Source organism: Argopecten irradians, chromosome 9 (genome assembly GCF_041381155.1).
Source record: "Argopecten irradians isolate NY chromosome 9, Ai_NY, whole genome shotgun sequence".
Classification (NCBI taxonomy): domain Eukaryota; kingdom Metazoa; phylum Mollusca; class Bivalvia; order Pectinida; family Pectinidae; genus Argopecten; species Argopecten irradians.
The window spans coordinates 22670293-22689362 of NC_091142.1; the positions used below are offsets into that span (position 1 = coordinate 22670293).

Consider the following 19070-nt stretch of genomic DNA (forward strand, 5'->3'; position numbering starts at 1 on the left):
ATGCCTTTTAAATGTTAGCTACAATACATAAACTATGTTCTATAAAACTGTCACCAAGTGCTTATATTATAACACTGTAAAAATGTGAAATGAAATACAGCTTTAGAAGATCAAAATTTGGCTGCAAGGTCTAACCTATGTACTCATTTCTCTGAATTATAGTTGTAAATATACTGTACCGATTTCTGACAGTACTGTTAAGAGTTTCATCTCTTATTTGTACTTGCAAAAAAATATTGAACGTGCTCCAATAATCAAAATGTTCGTTATTTTTGATGATGAAAAATATATTAAAAGCTCATCTTGATTCGCGATCATGAAAATATGGCATAATTAACTTTAAATAGTGTTTATATTAGATACATGAAAGTCAGTCAAAACCTAGTCTATTTAGCGGTCATTTGAAAATATGTGGTTACGATTAGCAGAAGCAGTATCACTAATTCGACGGCATGTTTAGCTAAATCATTTTTGTTGTACCTCTGCTGGAAGTTCCATGTGTTACTGAGTATTTAATGGTTCACTTTTGGTCTTTAAAACAGTTTAGTGTTGTTTTTATTTAAATATTTATAAAGATATATTGAAAATATAACACATATTGTTACGGAGAAAACACAAGTCCACTGACCCCATTTTGCGCCACAGTATTACACTTTTTTTTTGTTCAAAGTTATAAATGCCGTAATTTTCATACACATGAATCAAGAAAATATTTTAGTTCACCATCAGGATTTACCAACATTTTGAGAATTTCAATTTTACAAGTACAAGAAAGAGTTGAAAATGATTTTGGCAGTACTGACAAAACAAAAACCAACATAATATCTTCATCTACAGCACAGTAAAATTATTACATGTACATACAGTCAGATCATAAAGCCAAATTATGGTCCACAGTTTCATTACATATTTTTACACATCGTCGGAGACCCATTGTTGATCGCACTACACTACGCCACACTTATCACCAATGGACAAACTCCTCGTAAAATCCTCGTAGGTAATTTATATGCATAAATAATTTGATTGGTTCAAGCACATTTTTGTGATGGGATTTCATCCAATCAGCGTAAGCGTTATGTACTGTATATGGCAGCACAACAAAGATACTGTGAGCGCACGAGCGGTGTATACACGTGTGTGTATGGGCCAGGTAAACTAGGAACAAAAGCGTTGTTAGCTTCGTTCATAGTAGTATATGATTTAATATGGTTTTCCTGTAATGATAATATGCTTTATCAGAGTAGAAATAGGTATTGTCATATGAGTGTTTTATACTAATAGTCTTAATGTTATTAGGTATAAGGTATTTTATGGACGCTGTCTTTTTTTGTTTATCTTGAAGCTAATAAACCAGCCTTCATTCTGAAGAGTTCCGAACAATATATCGAGTATTCTAATTGGTCCATTCTAGTTATGTGAATAAGAATATCTTACGAGGACTTTACGAGGAGTTTGCCCACGGGTGATAAGTGAAGCGTAGTGTAGTGCGATCATCCGTGGTCTGCGACGATGAATTTTACAGTATTATCAGAAATTAAAAAGTGCTTTCTGCAGGCATGTTTCCATCTTAACATACAAGGTAAATAATACATAAAAAGAAGGGTTTTCACAGTGCATAAAGTAAGTGTTGTAACTAATGTATATAATCAATTAGTCAGCATTTCTGTAAAAAAGACTACAGGTGTATTTTGGTCTTTTATAAGGGTACGAGTAACGTATGCTGCTACTCTGAGCGAAATGTAAACTTCAACTCACTAATATACGATTTGTCTTGTTTAATAACTATATGATGAATGCCCACGTTCAAAAATCTATTTTACAAAAAAGCGTATCATACGAAAAAAATTCTCAACAATGACGAATCTTAAATGAATTTGCAAAATTATTCGATGCTGGCATTATGAGTTATTTGGACATTTCGCTTTTATTCACCTGAACGAATTGTGTTTCAGTGACAATGTGATGAAGGTGCGTGTTTATTTTTCCACACTTACCATCCAGACATTAAATGAAGAGGTGGCATACACGGTACGTAAGTTTTGTTTTGTGACCCAACCTCAGAGATGTTAAATTCCAAAATAGTTTGTTACATTTTGTATGTGTAAGTGGCGATAAAGCCCAAAATAAACCGAAAATCACATTCTTTCTATTTTGTTTGGTGTAAACTGCACTTATTTGGAAAACACATTATTTTTTCAAAGTAAATAAGTAAAATGTGTGAGTGAATTGGCGACCCAAATTTTGGTTCTATTCCTACTGCAAATTTTGCTGAATATCTATTCATGATGCATAATAGACGTTAAGTAAAATTTGTAGAAAGAATAAAATAAAATGAGGGTCGCAAATCCTCTTAGCCAGTTTACTTTGACAGGATGATTCACGTTTACCAAAATAATAATTTGCAAATTGAGCTTATATGTGTTTAATGCGAGACTACAATATGGAAGGATTAAGACCTCATGAAAAAAATATTGATACATGCGGTGAATAATGCTTAATTAACACTCATATGTATAATATCAGGGGCCAAAATATTCCGTTTATTGACTAGTTGGTGTATCTTGGACACGGGACAGGCAACATGGAATTATTGACAGCCATCAACGTTAGAGAATTGATTGTCATTAAGAAAGTGATAAATTGAACATATTTTAAATAGTATTTTCTGAAATGATCATCCATTAGTTTTCTTTCAGGACAGTTATTTACTTTATTCATTCATTTTTGAAACTGACGTATGGTAACGTATAACCATAGTTATTAGTTGTTAACGCAAAGAATATGAAAGGTTATTTTATCAAATATTTGCCTTTTCAATTTTCCTGATAGGAGGAAAATTTTGTGAGCGACATTGGGGGTCAACTTGGACTTTGGATCGGCATGTCTGTACTAACACTAGCGGAGATATTCGAGTTGATCATCCTTATCTTGACTGGGTTATGGGAAAAACGAAAAGGTCATGCATCTCCAGTCATCAGCATCAACGTAAGCCAGGAATCATCTGCAGTTGACTAAAGAATAATGCTATATACAAGTGCCTTACGTTCTGCGACAATCTTTTTATTAATACAAAACTGACGTGTAGCGATTTAGAACATGTGATATAATTGTTTCTACAACATGGTTTATCTCAAATGTGTTTAATAGTTTAATAATTAAATGTGTATATATACTCTGATATTCGTGTTATTTCGATAATGTTTGTTTTCAGCAGATAATATCTAATAGTTCTAAAAAGGTTGTTAGGATATTTTATGATACACCTGTTTAATTGGAATGGTGATTTATCCTTCATGGCGTGGACTCAAGGGTTGTTGTTTACTAGTACATGTCAGGGAGGTAAGATTTTGATAAGAGTTATATGATCCGTATCATTCTATTTTCCATAATACTCTATTGCAAACCAAAATGTTTGATAATGTATGCTGTGAAAAGTCATTGAAAAGGACAAACAAACATGCATGAGTCCTTATATATGCACTGTATTTTTTCCACGCCTTATTTATGTTTCTATTTAAACATACCCGCAAAAATTCCTTTCTTATTACTAATACATTGTACAAATGTGAAAAATATTGTAGACCACAATTAAGGATTCATTGTCTGACCGTATGCACGAATTTACTACGGTAGAGATGTAAATATTCAGCTCTTTTCTTTCCTACTTTAAATTTAAACATATGCATTATAAGTATCGTAATTCTTAAATTGTGAATAAAACATAGAAGCTCTTCTTGATTCATGATATTACGTCACTTTTTTATGATGTGCATTAAACAATAAGATAAGTAAGGTAATGTCCTCTTTACTTTAAATTCAGTTTGCCTTTTTTACGAACATGTGTTTTGGACACCCCCTGTGCCATGTTTCATTTTGACCCACAGAATCAGCAGATGATTACCTTTACGTATGCCTCTAATCAATACTTGTGCTTTTTGGAGACCCTCGCATATTCCAGTGTGATATCCGTGATATATCTTACTCACAATACTTATTACATAAATTTTATTGAAACATGCAATCAAACTTGAAATTTTACATATACCATGTCAGTGTCAGTATCACCATGCTTTTTTAATATGTTTTCCTATAACGTTTTTGTTGGAGTGTTTCATCAAACCGTTTGACCGAATTACCAATTGATAGGGGAAAAAACAGATTTTTGTCCTTTGCCAGGATGTCCCGACATATAAGGAAAACCTCTGTACCTCATGAGCTCATATCGCATGTTGAGCCGATGCCAGGTACTGACCGCCTGACGCTGTTATCTTCCTGGTCATTCTCCTGCTTTCCTTAACCTTTTAACCCTGACATATTCTATAAATCTCTTGATTATTAAAACAATCAAATCAAACCGTTTTTCAGGCTTTCACTTTGTATACTGAATGACAGTGTTGCGTAATATTTCAATAAATTAAATGGCTTTTTTCTGCATTTCTTTAAAAAATATATATCTATATATACACCTTTGGTATATATGGTCAATACAGATGCCAGAGCTTTGCTCACAATATTCATGATGCGCATTATGATATGAGTTTAAAGCTCTGGTATCTATATACCATAGATTCCATAAGGATATAGGTTATACTTATAATTTGTAATTTATTTTTGGTGTCTCTGCATTAATAATGCGTAAGATGGACCAGAAAAAAACTGTTTATCAACGACGGTCTAATCCAGAAGAAGTACCATTCATTTTGACGGTAAATACCATGTTAACAGTAGTGACGTCATAATAGTGACGTTTTGGGAGTTAGTTGTACCTCCAAATACTTTACTTTGCTTTGGCTAGTTTATGTAGTAGATACGTGGCAAGGGAGTGCTTATACATATTGATACTAATTGATATATAACGTAGCGTGTTGTGAGTGTAACTGAGGTAATGGTTGCTCACACCATGCTATGTATCACATCTTATACTGAACGCATCGGCAAATAAATATGTTAATTGGTTAATTAGTGCAATTAAAGGCACCACAACGTAATAACCATTGTAGTCCAAACGAAACAACTAAAACAGTCGAATTAATTAATAATTGATACAAACTTGCATGTCCAAACTACCGTACTGTAGTTTAATAACATCATATTATCTTGTAAAATTTACAATCATTTTATTCCATAACAGCAGCGAGAACCATTCAGACAATATTGAAGTCGTTGACAAATTAACTCTTTTCAAATTAAAAATCAACCAATAAATCGCATTATATTGTAAATTGCTCATTGTACTTAAAGATGAGCTACCGTCGACAGAACATAAAGACACTCATTTAATCTATTTGAAAAATTAATTGGTGTTTGCGTATGTAAATACATGTATATGTCTAATAAGCACAAAAATAATATACAATAACTTGTTTGCTTTTGGTGGGTGCACAATCAGTACTTCATTCCATAGAGGGGACACTGCCACGAACTTAATTGTTTCAAATATCTTGTCTTGAAGTGGAATAAAACGCTTAAATTTGTCAAAGGTGGTAATGGTGTAAAGTAAATAACTTGCGTAACGGAAGAGAAATACTAATTCCTTTGCATATGTTTCTGCTAGAAATCAATACCATTAGGTAGCTTTGTAGCTTCTTAAATAACACAGAGATTATGATAATTCATCCATTAAAATGATATCATTATGAACACGGTATGTGAAATAATTGTAACCAACGACACAGGAAAAATTTTGTTTGAGGAAATAATAAACATCATTTTATCCATTACAGTTATCAAAAAATATCTTTCCGTGTGTGAAGTCTACAAAAATGTAGGGGGATGCATTTAGTACTTGATGAATATCTGTATGGGAATGATTGTTTAATCAGCGTGAATAAATTCATATATTCTATTTGAATCTGACACTGGAGAATTACTTTCAATTCACCCCTTTACAACAAAATATGTAGCAGAAACTCAATTATGAAAGTGACACTCTTTTGTTTATGGTTCAGAAAAGTGTTGAAATTCTGAACATTAAAAGAATATACTGCATGTTCGTCACATACATATAACTACATAATGTATTACCAAGAATTGTGGGAAATAGATGTAGCATAATCACTTACTGTTAGTCTTTTACGTTTTGTACGGAATCAATAAATGATGTTTGAATTTGTTCATAGATTGTGATGCAAAATCGTTTTCATTTATAATAAGATAATTTGATAGTATCAATGTCGAAACTTCATAACTAGGACATAGCCTGAATTTTAGAATGTAAATTATTTAATGTCGATAAAGAATAAAAGCTATCAGATTACCTAGCATATATATCAATCCAACGGACAATACGCATGAGTGATCATTGACACGGTTTCCGCTGTTTTGAACATTTTCATGCACGGGTAGGCCCTGAACAAGGAAAATTGATATGGTACCGCTCACAGATCCTGAACTAGTCAACAGATGTCGGTTATTTGGACTGTCCGCTGCGCTAATATACCTTAAAAATAAAAGATAATAAAACAATAATCAGACATAAATATACTTAAATCATTTGTAGGTTTTTAGCCATTGTGATTTTGTGGATGGCATGATACACGCATTTGCTCCCATGTCAAAATTACATTTTTCTCGTGAATAATAACGTCACTCCAAAATGCATTACGTAGCTTTCCCATACAAATTACATTGTAGAAAACTATAATTTACCCTTAAACTATCGGAATTATTTAATGTTTTATTAGTTTAACGTCCTTTTAAAATCCAGGGTCATGTTAGGTTTATTGGTGGAGGAAAGCCGGAGTACCCGGAAAAAACCACCGACAAGCGGTAAGTACCTGGCAAATGCCCACATTAGATTCGAACTCGCGACCTAGAAGTGGAGGGTTTGTGGAAATATGTCGAGACATCTTAACCTCTCGGCCACCGCGGTCCAAATAACAATCGGGAACTTGTCATACATATATTTATATAATTGATTTGTAAATCTTTGCTGAGTGTTCAATGAACAGCTGAAGTTATTTACAGCTTGGCAAGCTATAACAGTGATGTAATGAATTCAGTTTATGGAATTCAAAATATATATCTTCTAAATCAATCAGAGGGAAAATAGTTCGAATTCCTTCGTATTCTGAATACAGTTAAAAAGGAATCAAGGTAAACAAATGGTTAAATTATGTTTATATTTCTATTAAAATTCCCTAATGGTATATTGATTTTGAAATGACGTAAAAAAAAATCCGAGATCACGGAGAATACAAATCAACCAATCACAATAAAAACCTTACCGAATATCCTCTGGATCTTCCTCACTCAGCTGTCTCTGGTCGTAGAGAGCGCCAAAAGTGTCGTTTGTTCTGGAAATACCGGAATACAAGCTCTCAAACTTGATAGCGTTGATATCACCGGGTATAGAATATATTGCAATAAAGCCCGGTTTTTCTAATCCGACGAAGAGTAAAGTCATACCCTCTATCTGCGCTACAGCTAAATCCTCTACTTCTGGTCCCTGTAGAATAACACATTAATAAATACATATAATAATTGTACTACATCAACTAAAATAGTAATGCCTATCGTATTATCCAATGAATAGATAGTATCCTTATTAGCTCTCCGAAGTGATATCAGCTTGTTTTTGACAATGTTTACTTCTATTTTAAGGATATTTAATTCCAAAGTCATAGTTAAGTTTTAAAAAATATCAGTTCCTTATATTACCATTAGCATACATGCAAACACGGATTAATATTAAATAAAATACCGATGTATCCTATTTTAACCATATATGTAGTGTCCTAGTATGACATTGAAGTTATTGTCATTGAATAGGTGATTGAATACTGTAATCCCATTTTTTAATTGGTCAATATTAGTATAACTGTTTCCAAAAAAGTCAATGTTGTTGTACTATTCAATTATCAAAGGAATTTTAAATGGAAATACAATATTCATGGAGTCATTCTAATAAATTCTGTCACCCGACCTCTTGCATTTTATTAAATCTGATTCATAATTAGAAAACGGCAATTGGGCAAACCACGTGATTGTGTCGTTATAATTATGGATCAGATCTCTTAATTTTTATTTTTCAAGGAAATAAGGTAAAAATTAAATCGTGTTACAAAAGATACTTACCAACTGCCTTAACGCAATATACATACCTTGTCGTCAGATACGGTGTCTTTTCTTTCAGACACAACGTAGCTTCTATCTCCTCCGCGCGAATTGAACAAAGCATCATTTTCGCGATCGATGACTGTTTCTATCTCACCCCCACTGTCGTAAACTCTTTCAAATGTTTCTAGGTCGGTCGATGATGGAAATACTTCTTCCTCCATATGTGTATAGCGTGTCGTAGGTATCACCGGACCTGCCGTCAACGTTAGATACCTTTAATCGGCCTGTAACAAATCGTAAAGAAATCAAACATTGCACAGAAGATGTTATTAAAGGAATTTGATTTCGTTTTATTCTTAGTCAATCTAATTTCCACGAACTTACACCCGTGGATACAATGTAATGAATGTGTTGGTTATTTATTTTAGTGACTCATTAACAATTCTTCAAATTTCTCCCCATAAAACTAAACAAATATTCTGTAAGCAGGGACAACAGAACCAGACCAAAGTAGAATTTTAAAATACTAATTTACTGGATACAAGCAATATACTATGATAACTCAACAAACGATAAATAGTTAATCATATGAGATGTTTCGGAGATTTTCCTCAATAGGAGTTCAGTACCACCACTTACCTAAATTTTCTGCATGTTGTATTGTATTTTCGTATCCATTCAACTTGGCCCACGTCATTATCGTCGAAGAAGCTTTAATATTAATAAACAATGGTATTATTGTTTAGTCCGCTGTTTAAGCAGGTCAATTCGCAATTTTAACTTAAATGAGAAAAAAAATGATGTATGGGTTTAATTTGTCGCGATATAATGTAGTTTTTTGTTATATGACTGTGAGTTTTGCCGTTTTCTGATTGGTCTAGACCGCTCGGTCAGATCTTGACAAAATGCAATGTCGAACTCAGACCGATGAACACCTGTTCAGTGGTTGACATTGCAAATCCGGTAATCTGGTTAAAATAGACACATGTAATTCCCTGTCTTGTCCACATTTTCGACCAATCAAAATAGAGCATTGCCGATCATTAAGCAATAGTCAAATCCAAAATGACAAACAACAGTGAGGTAGGGTTAGGAAAGATGATAGGCACATTTGAAATGTAGCTATACGTTCTGATGTTATATCATGAAGCTGTACAGCAGAAGTACTAAAAGAACCTACTGAGAATACGTGGATGAAGATATTCTTGTCTTTTAGTTTAATAAGTCATTACGCTGTTCCTTGCTTCAAAATGTTGTTCCAATGAGCAAAACTTACAATTATCAATGTTTCGTTTCATATAACAAAACAATTATTGACTTTTTGTAGGCTAATACGAGGAATTGTTCAACCTTTGAAAGGTGATATTTCCCTCGGCCTTCGACCTCGGGGAACATCACCTTTCTCAGGTTTAACAATTCCTCGTGTTTACCTGCAAAAAGTCAATATTTGTATAATGTTATATCGATCACTTCTCAATATTTTGCTCGTGGTCATAACATTGTACAGAGTAAACATCATCGACGTAAAAATAACTGACCATACCGTATTTTATGAAACGAGTATCTGCTGCTTTAATTCCCTTAAACATTGTATTGGATATTTTGGCTCTAAATAGTACTTCTTCGAAACTATATTCTATGTGTTTGTATATTCTAGAGTTGTAAAAGATATGGATATTTGTGCATGTGTGAATATCTCTATCAAAAATTTTAAAATTATTAAACCATCATTTCTATCTAACAACTAATTCAGATAAATGCATAAATTCGTGGGCAGCAATCTGTAATAAGTTGAGATAAAATAGGTCAACTACATATAGTTCAAAACAATCTAGGGATGATGATGTACAATTATTTCTATTGGGTATACCAAATTTTCTGAACGTAGTATTCACTTTGAAGGAAAGTTGAAAGGGGCAATTGTTGTCATGTTTTTTTTCCTATACACATCGTAAGGGGTTTAGATGAGTCCTCACTTCATGGAAAAAATGTGTAATCGTACATCATTAAAATCAAATAAGTGATTAATGAGTTTCTAGTATCGTCAGTATTTGTGTATAACGTATGTGATTTACTGTTGATAGTGAGATCCGCAATCCTCGACTCTTCATTGAAGCCTCCAGTCCCCTGCATTCCGGAGTAATCCTTCGAGTCGCCTTCGTTGGCTGTTACAAGGTACCCTTTACCTTGTACATATATAACCTTGATAGAGTCCGGCTGATACATCCCCATCACAGGCCAAGGGCGAATGTTGATTTCTAGATGATAATGTGCAAAATGATCCTTGATATTAGCCATTACACTTTTGTATGAACGACCAACCATAATATGATTAGACAACTGAAATATGAAATCAGAACGGAGCTGGACTGACAAAGTGTGTATCTGATATGGGTAACCTCCCCTGTTGTTATGGGTGGCATAATAAAAGGATAGGATATTCTTATCATGTTACGAAAAACTGACAAAAAGCCATAGCTTCTTAGTAGTTCAACTATTTTTTTACAAATATCTACCTCATTTTTGTAGAACAGTTTTTTATCGTTAGATACAGTTTTGGAAAAAGTTACATGGAATGTGTCAAATGGTAAAGTATTACTTAAATGGAAGGACAATTCAAACTGAATTGATAGTGAATCTAGACGGACATATTGCCATAGTTACAGAAGGCAATATAAATCAGCAAACCTACTCTGATCTTTGTCGCTTGCGTCAAGTTTAAAATTTGTCCAGTTTTTAAATCCAAGTGAATGAATACTGGTGATGTTCTTATTGATCAGGTCTACCTCGGCAATAGCATTGTTTTCCTGTACAACAGAGATAGCCATTTACAATTGTTCTTGTCAAACGTACCGCATTGACTTTTGCTTATTTCGCGTGGAATAACAATCGGGAAAATAAATCGTCGGAAAATGTTTTAATTACAAAACAGGTCATTAGTAACATAATGCAATTAAAGTATAATTTGAAAGATAGTATCCGTTTCAACAACTTTGCATTAAACTTATAACATACCTGGAGTGATATATAGGCGACGCTGTCGTCTTTATTCAGTGATACATACTCAGGCTCTAGATCGTTTGAAAATGGGTTGTTGTTCTCTCTGTAGATATACCGGGCACCCCTGGACACCAGCTCCTCCCAACTGTTTAATCAAACACATTTATACAGAATAATTAATCAGTATTATACATTTTAACAAAAGTTTGAGTCGTAACTAGTGGGAGGAAAAGAAGCATACATAAGGAGTATTTCAGCCTCAGAAGTATTTGGTGTCATACTGAAATTAGATTGAATTCAGCTTTACAGGAATACTGCAATGTAATACGCAATTAAATATAAACTTCTTCTGCACTAGCAAATTTCAAAATATGTCATAACCTAACCTTGAAAATCGACATTATATAGCGCACAATCACTATTTTCCAGTCATAACAAAACAATGATTTAAATCAGAACTAGATTAAGATCATTATACTTGTTTCGAAAAATAATTTGCTTCGTTCTTTGGTGATGGGTATCAAAACTACACATTTAAAAAAAAAACCTTAAAAGTAGAAACATTTTTATAGTAAAATGCTATTTGATTTGAAATGAACTATAATCCCGTTTAACACATATTCGTTGTACCTATCGTTGGTTACATTAAAATCTGGAAAACTTGAATAGATTCCCCATTTCACAAAGACTTCAATATGACCAGGTTCCACTTTATTCATAAGTCAAATATGATTCGTCTCCGAAGGGTATATATCCATGTTACTTACTGATCATTGAACTTTGTGAAATCCAGTTTTGTGTACTTGTGTGCACCATCTACACCTTCGGTAAATTCGATGATACCCACGGCTCCTTCTGGATCCACCAAGGAGGTTCCGTCAGAGTAAGCCTCCGCTTCTACAGCTACCACCACTGTCTGACAATCGGATGTGGGTTTTATCATATCCGGCAGTGAACCCACTGACAAGAGAAATATGTCAGCATGTAGTCTAGGTCGAAGTTTTTTTCCTAGGAGTACTCCTACTGTCCTGCACAAACTTAGTACAACTAGTTATTAAATGACATTAACTTTTAATAAGACCCGAAATAAAACATAACCAAACTTTATCATTTATTTTTTATGATGCCAAGACGTTTGTTTATTTAACGATGCTTTTTTCGTTTTTTTCTTTTTGAAGAATTAACTCCGTCATATTCTGATAACCCCATATACAAAGAAAATACTAGAATAAATGGTATATTCACGGCGCTCATTTAGTTTATTATCCCTCTAAGGCATAGACATTAAGAGCAAATACATCACGAATACGCGAAAACGGATTAAGCTATAATATCCAACAACAATTACTACCATAACCAACACATACCCACAATGGTCTTTACCATCTGTAATGTTTGTAACGCAGTGTTATACTTCCTATATACATTGATATAACCATTATCCTTGTCTGCTACATTGTCGACCGCCACAAACAAGTTTTCCCCGCAGAATTCCACATCGGTGAGATCCACATTATCAAACTGCTGCCAGAACAACACTGACGGGTTAGAGACATCGCTGATATTCAATACGTGTAGTACACTACCACCTGTAGGAAAATAATCTAGTGTAAAATAAATGATCAAAAGTAAAAAAAAAACATAAATAGAAAAAATAAAAAGACATTGTCGATATTCAGTGGTTATATCATTATTTCCGCAGCATTAATATTGTAACCCCTGGATTATTTCCTCTTTGCATATTTTAAAAAGAGTCATCAGTAATCCGTTTATGTATTGATTTTGACGTGATGTGTTTAAAAACGACACGAGTTTCTCTCGCACAATAATGACGTCACAACCGACGCCTTCCGGTAAGTGAAAACTATGTAATATATAGAGACGGATTCGAGGATGCCAAATGCGAATTATTGAATTAGCAAAGTCTTCATGTATGTGTGTACCTTTGATAGATGCTGCATGTTCCTGTGAAGAAGTGAAAATGTATTCATTCATTAAACTATGTAATATACACATCGACATAGTCAAATCAAGAAGCCAAAGTCGGTCTATAATTTAACTTTACATTTTTATCGTGATGTAAATAATTACAAAGTGTAATATTTCAGATATGTTTTGATCTAAACATAAATAAAGCATAAACAACAAGAATTAATACAGTGCATAGCTTATTTATTATTGCAAATAAAGTATAGTGATAGGTGATTATGCCTTTGGGTGATTTTCACAGCTTATTTTACAACAATATGTGGTTTTCAATTGATTACTGTAGAAATATAGTTTTGACACATATATGCGATAGGTTCTTCTGTCGTTAATTGGGAATGTGTGTGTATAGGTGTGTGTGATGGTGTGTGTCTTTGCGTGAGAAAGAGAGATGTTTCCATGATGTCATAAATCTTAAAAACATTGTCACACATTTGTATCTTATAGTGCTATCTTACTAAAGCATACCATCAAGGAGACCATATACCGTAGGTAATATACAAATGTATTAGGTCATACTATGCAGACTGACAATGGTTAAACATTTCTTAGAGATAATAGTAAAATACTCTAGGAGTAACTACTAATACTGATATGTGCTTTAGCATGTTCTGACTTCACTTTTAAGTCAAGTATTTGACAGTGGCCATTTTTTATTTCAAAATGATTAGAAAAAAAAACAAACAAAAAAAAAAAACAAAAAAAGTTACGTCATGATATTTTAATTTAAGTTTTATCTTCCTAAATGATTCGAATTTCGAAATATGCAATGCAACAAGTTTATCTATGGTTCATTGCGGTCTAAGTGTCAGGACTACAGATTTACTTGACCTTGTGGGTTAGACGATCTAATAAAATCTCAAACAATGTTCTTATATTATCGTGACACGAGGTCATCGTGTAGTGATGTAAAATACTTTGACATTACAGCTAGGTATGTATGCTGTATAAATTACAATGGAATGGATAGTCTACCTTTTATTTGATCTATACAATCTCACCGTCTGATTTATGGTTCTCCAGTGCTCTTTATATTTATAAATCTAATCCAGTTTATACCTTAACACTTCAAATATAAGTTTACCCTGAATAACTGAATAATCACACGTGCATAAACGTGTGTAAAGGCTTTGAGCATGCATTTACCATCAGTGAAGAAATCGTATTCTCAGAGGGATATCCCGTGGTCGTTACTGGAAACCTCTACCTTCCACAGGAGAGGGGTATGATGTCTCATATCCTTTAGGCAATATTACGTGATGACATAATGTCATCAATACTAGCGGCAAGCCTCGTGTTGACAATTCAAATTTTGTCATTTATTTTGAGATATATGGTAAATAAAAGTACAGGAGGGGACTGAAAATATAATTCTAAATAATTACAGACGGTTAAGGTATTGATACTTTTTATCACACAACAGGCCCGTCCAGTCATGTCATACGGCCATGTCATAAATATCGTAAGACACATGTGTAATAACATTATTGTGACGTCACAGGTAATATTTTGACGTCTTAATCTATATATGACGTCGCATAATTGTCTTAGTAGACGGAAACGTCACATTCGAGCCTGATTTCTTCTGTTTTATATAAAGATGAAATTTACAGTTTTGCTTATATTTCTATTAATAAAAGTTATGCGATAAATAGAATCTTACACCCGTGAATATATCATATGCAATTTATCAAACTCGTTAAATAATCAGATATTCAACTCGCATAAAGTTTCGTGGCATAACAAATTACTGAACTCGTTTGAGAAATTTTATATCACATCGCCACTCATGTAAGTTCATCATAACATTTTAAAACAAAAGTAATATCACACTTAGTACCTAATCTTTATTTAAATAGCACATTGAAAATACAATGATGATCTAATCAGTAGCAGAAAAGAAACTGGCCGATATGTATACGTGTGCATATTTCCAAATGAATTTAAATTTAAATGTTAATTTGATGGAAAACTTAGCGTCTGCAGCATTTATAAATTAAAGAATTTAAAAACGGTTTGTGAATTGAGTAAAGGTTAAATTGAAAAAAAAATGCTGACGAATGAAAGATCGGCTCACATACTATTAACACATTCAAGGACGGCTTGTCCTACTCGATATTGTCATCCTGACCTTTGACGTCATGACGCAAACCAAAATGTCCCATATACGAAGATACCCGGGCAATGAACTCTTGCAGAGTTAAGAAGTGAATATTAATCAAACAAACGAAGCACGCCAATACGTTTTCAAGGTTAAGTGGATTAATTTTATCTGATCGAAAGTTTACAGGAGAATGACAACTTTTGTGATGAGTCTTTATAGGAGTGTTATCAAAGGTTGAAATCAATAAGCTAAATAAATCAAATTAGATAATTAAAAATATGGATTACATCTGCAAACAACCAATAATCAAAATGAGTTAATTAAAGAAAAGGTGCTAAAGAAAAATGGTTAACTGTGTTGGAATATCATGGTATATAACAAGGCGATACATAGATACACTGACACATTAATCAGGATCTAATTCTTGTGTCATAAAGCCATATCTTTTAAAACATAAGCAAATTAAACCTATATAATTCAATTTAATGCTCCCTGATTTAAGTACATTTATTTTTGCACTATAGTTCAATATCCCTGATATCATATATAATATACCTATGCAAATTTGAAGATACAACATTTTCTCTCCTCCCTAACAAAACCAGCTTTATCAGCCCCCTTGATATTCCAGGGATTATTATCGCTGCCATTATTTCCACCCCTGGGATATATTATAACAACACTGTTTTTCTCCTGAAATGCCGAAAGTTTTGCTATGTGATTGTAAAACCTCGAGTATCTGATATGCTATATAATATGGTCAGAAAACTGTTAAAAGCTATAAAAGCGTTGATGCGTTATGCGATGTAGTACACACACCATGGAAGAGAGATACAAATATTCATGCTCATTACTTATGCAATAACAGCTACAAAAAGATTGTTAAAATACGGAGAATAACTGATGCACTTTTACCGCGCAGCTGGCGTAGTTAAAGATCAAGAGATTGATATGACAATCCCGGATATAAAGTCAATATATATATATCATGTATCAAGTGTTTTTTATCCAATTATACATTTGGTCCTGCATCATGTTTCACTTTTACCAGATAATATAGCATTATGAATTTCATTTTAAAGTTTAAGTGTGATATGTCAAGTGTGAAAGTCTTCAAAATATTCCTTCGAAAATGAAATACGATTACGACCACTTAAATTACATTTATATAAAAAACTATTTTATTTCAGATATATAGTAATGCATCTCATATTTAAAGTAAAAAGTAAACAAAATAAAGTGTTTGTTATGTATAAATATTCTCCTGTGTTTTGGTTGTAGTACGGTAAAACATCGTTGAAATTGTTCCTAATGGTCGCAACCGCGAATAACCACAACGCAACACAAGAGGGTGCAAGAACATTCCATGTTATACAGTTTAGGATGAAGTGATATACTGTTTATGGGGTTCTCTAATATATCAAAAACCGGGGTCTGATTTCACATATGCGTTTCCCACTCATGCATGGAATAAATAGTATTTTAATATAACAGAGAACATAATGTTATAATATTTAATATAATTATGATATCAAATTTATAATGTTATCCAATATTAAAATTCATTTAAATAAATCAAAACTTACCCACTACATATATGAATTTGTCAACCGGGTCGTATGCTGTTTGTTCTGCTGAGTTAGAAGGATACATAAAAATCCCTGTGTTGTTTTCATACTTCGTGGGCAGGTAAATAGTGGACAATTTTTCAAGATGAATTTTCTCATTTCTTGTAGGTGTGGATCCACTCAGATATACAAGCATGGGAATCAGAACACAGAGATATAGCGTTGTGTTGTTACACATGATGATATCTATAGAACCTTTTAACATTCATTGAGCAGAAGTTTGTATAAATCAGTTTATATACTTTCACGTGATGGTCACATGATCTTCACGCATTCGTTTGATCAGATAATTTGTATCGCTTTATATAGACCTTTTCTAAAAATCGTATAAAAATTCCCCAAACATTCTGTAACATAGTGTTGGGTTTTCACCGGAAAGTAATAACTACACAGAACACTTGATGTTATATATGTTGAACGTAACATAGACTTACATCCCTGTGGTCAGTGTGTTATTTACCCCCTCGAAAAACACTTAATAAACTTCGCGGTTTATTTAGAGTACACTCAGATTTTTGTATTATATCTCCATAACATAAAAAATATATTCAAGTTTCTCCTTAAATATTTGCATTTTCTCAGTTGACAACTTATCATTATTCATAGTCATGGGCACTGTGGTTATACATGTAGTTTAGTAATATCATTCCTAACATATCCCTTTGTTTACCATCCCGTCCATTCCGTCATCGTATATTACAGAGTTTGCTCCCTTATGATAGATTCTTACGTAATTATTTTGTGAGTACTATTCACGTCGTTTCGCAAATACATGACGTCACCATCAATACCTACCCGGAAGGGCTGATAACTCTGTAATACAGAAAAATTGAATGTAGCCGAGAGGTAATCATCAAGACAAAAATAGATGTTTGTCGTAACCTTTTTACTTAATTTTAGTACTTTGACACAGATGGTACTCTCGATATTCCTGGGGTTAATGTTACACCTACAGTCGTGAAACCCACTCCTATATTATGTAATAGTAAAATTGAAGATAGTTCAGAAGAAAACAAAACTTGACTAAACAAATACCACCAGAGACTTCCGTTGTAATGAATAATACAGAGAGCGACGCCCAATTTCAATCCAAACAATGTACTGTTATTCTTTTCAACCATGCCCTCTGTTCGTCACAAACGGAGCCTTCAGGTTTGCTGTAGTACTAGGGTAGATAGTACTACAGCGACCGTAACTCGTCGACTACATTCTTCTGTATCGAGGATGTACTGACGAATACTATTACCGCAAATCACTTAACCACTCGAGGTTGTATTGTATAGTTGTATTATTGACCAATAGCATCAATCACTGTCACATCAGCTACCTACGAATATCTCAACCAAACGACTACTTAGAACGCTCTAGAACACGGGTCTTGGTACACTGAGCTAATATATATATATAGACTGTATAAACACTGGTGAATGTAATATATAATACGGTCATTAAAGATAGATGCCGGCGAAATCGGTAAGATTCGGGTTTGGCTGATTTGTAGCGTTTAAGATGACATGGCAAGTTTTTATTGCTCTTCGAAGGAAGAGTTTACCCTGCGGCATCTGAAAATTATGTCGGTTTACACTGAAAGTGTATGCTTTTAACGCAATAGACATTAAATGTATCTCGGAGATATAGTGCCACGATAGCCATGATCGCTGATTGGCTGACAATGACAATAACAATAATTGTTTTACTCTAGAAAGATGCAATGTAGAGAAATTCAAATGACGAAAAAATAATCAGACATATTACAACATGAATTGAACGTGAGATACAGACATGTACAGCTCGCGTCATTCTAGAGTTCGATACCGGTTGGGGTAATGTATGTGGTGTCTGTGGGTGTCAGAACATTATCGGGTGACTGAGCAAATACATTCTTATTCTGTAGGTCATTGCGTCTGTGCAGTGTCTGTTATGTAGAGCACAGTCATTATTTAGGAGATGTAATGACATACACCGGATTAAGTTGTCCACAGGTGGAATGTGCTGCATGTGTCTTCGGTGTGTCTGTGCGTTATCAGTGGGTGCTCTGATAAGTAAACAGAGAAATGTCTTCTTTGTACATAAAGTTCAATATTTTATATCGATTACAAACCTAAATATTTGTATCAACAGTTGAAAACGTAATACCATGATGATGGTGATTCCCTATACACGCTCACAAAGTATTACGTATCAGACATTTTCCTTAGGTTTCAAATATAATTAATGGAGTAAAACTCGTTTCAATCGTTTTATCACGTCTTTGTAGAAATGGTGATGAAATAACTTAAAATTCCATGGAT

General features: G+C 33.4%; 1 protein-coding gene and 1 pseudogene across 1 annotated transcript in view; one reads left to right on the forward strand and one right to left on the reverse strand.

Moving 5' to 3' along the window:
• Positions 1–2941, forward strand: part of LOC138331801 (degenerin mec-10-like) — a 30450-nt gene extending 27509 nt beyond the window's left edge. The window contains exons 7-8 of the mRNA XM_069279579.1: positions 1956–2031; positions 2833–2941. The gene's annotated coding sequence lies outside the window, so the exon portion shown is untranslated. The remainder of the gene's footprint in view (positions 1–1955; positions 2032–2832) is intronic.
• A 101-nt stretch (positions 2942–3042) lies between these two features.
• On the reverse strand, positions 3043–17174 carry LOC138331800 (mesenchyme-specific cell surface glycoprotein-like; annotated as a pseudogene).
• Between the last annotated feature and the right edge of the window lie 1896 nt (positions 17175–19070).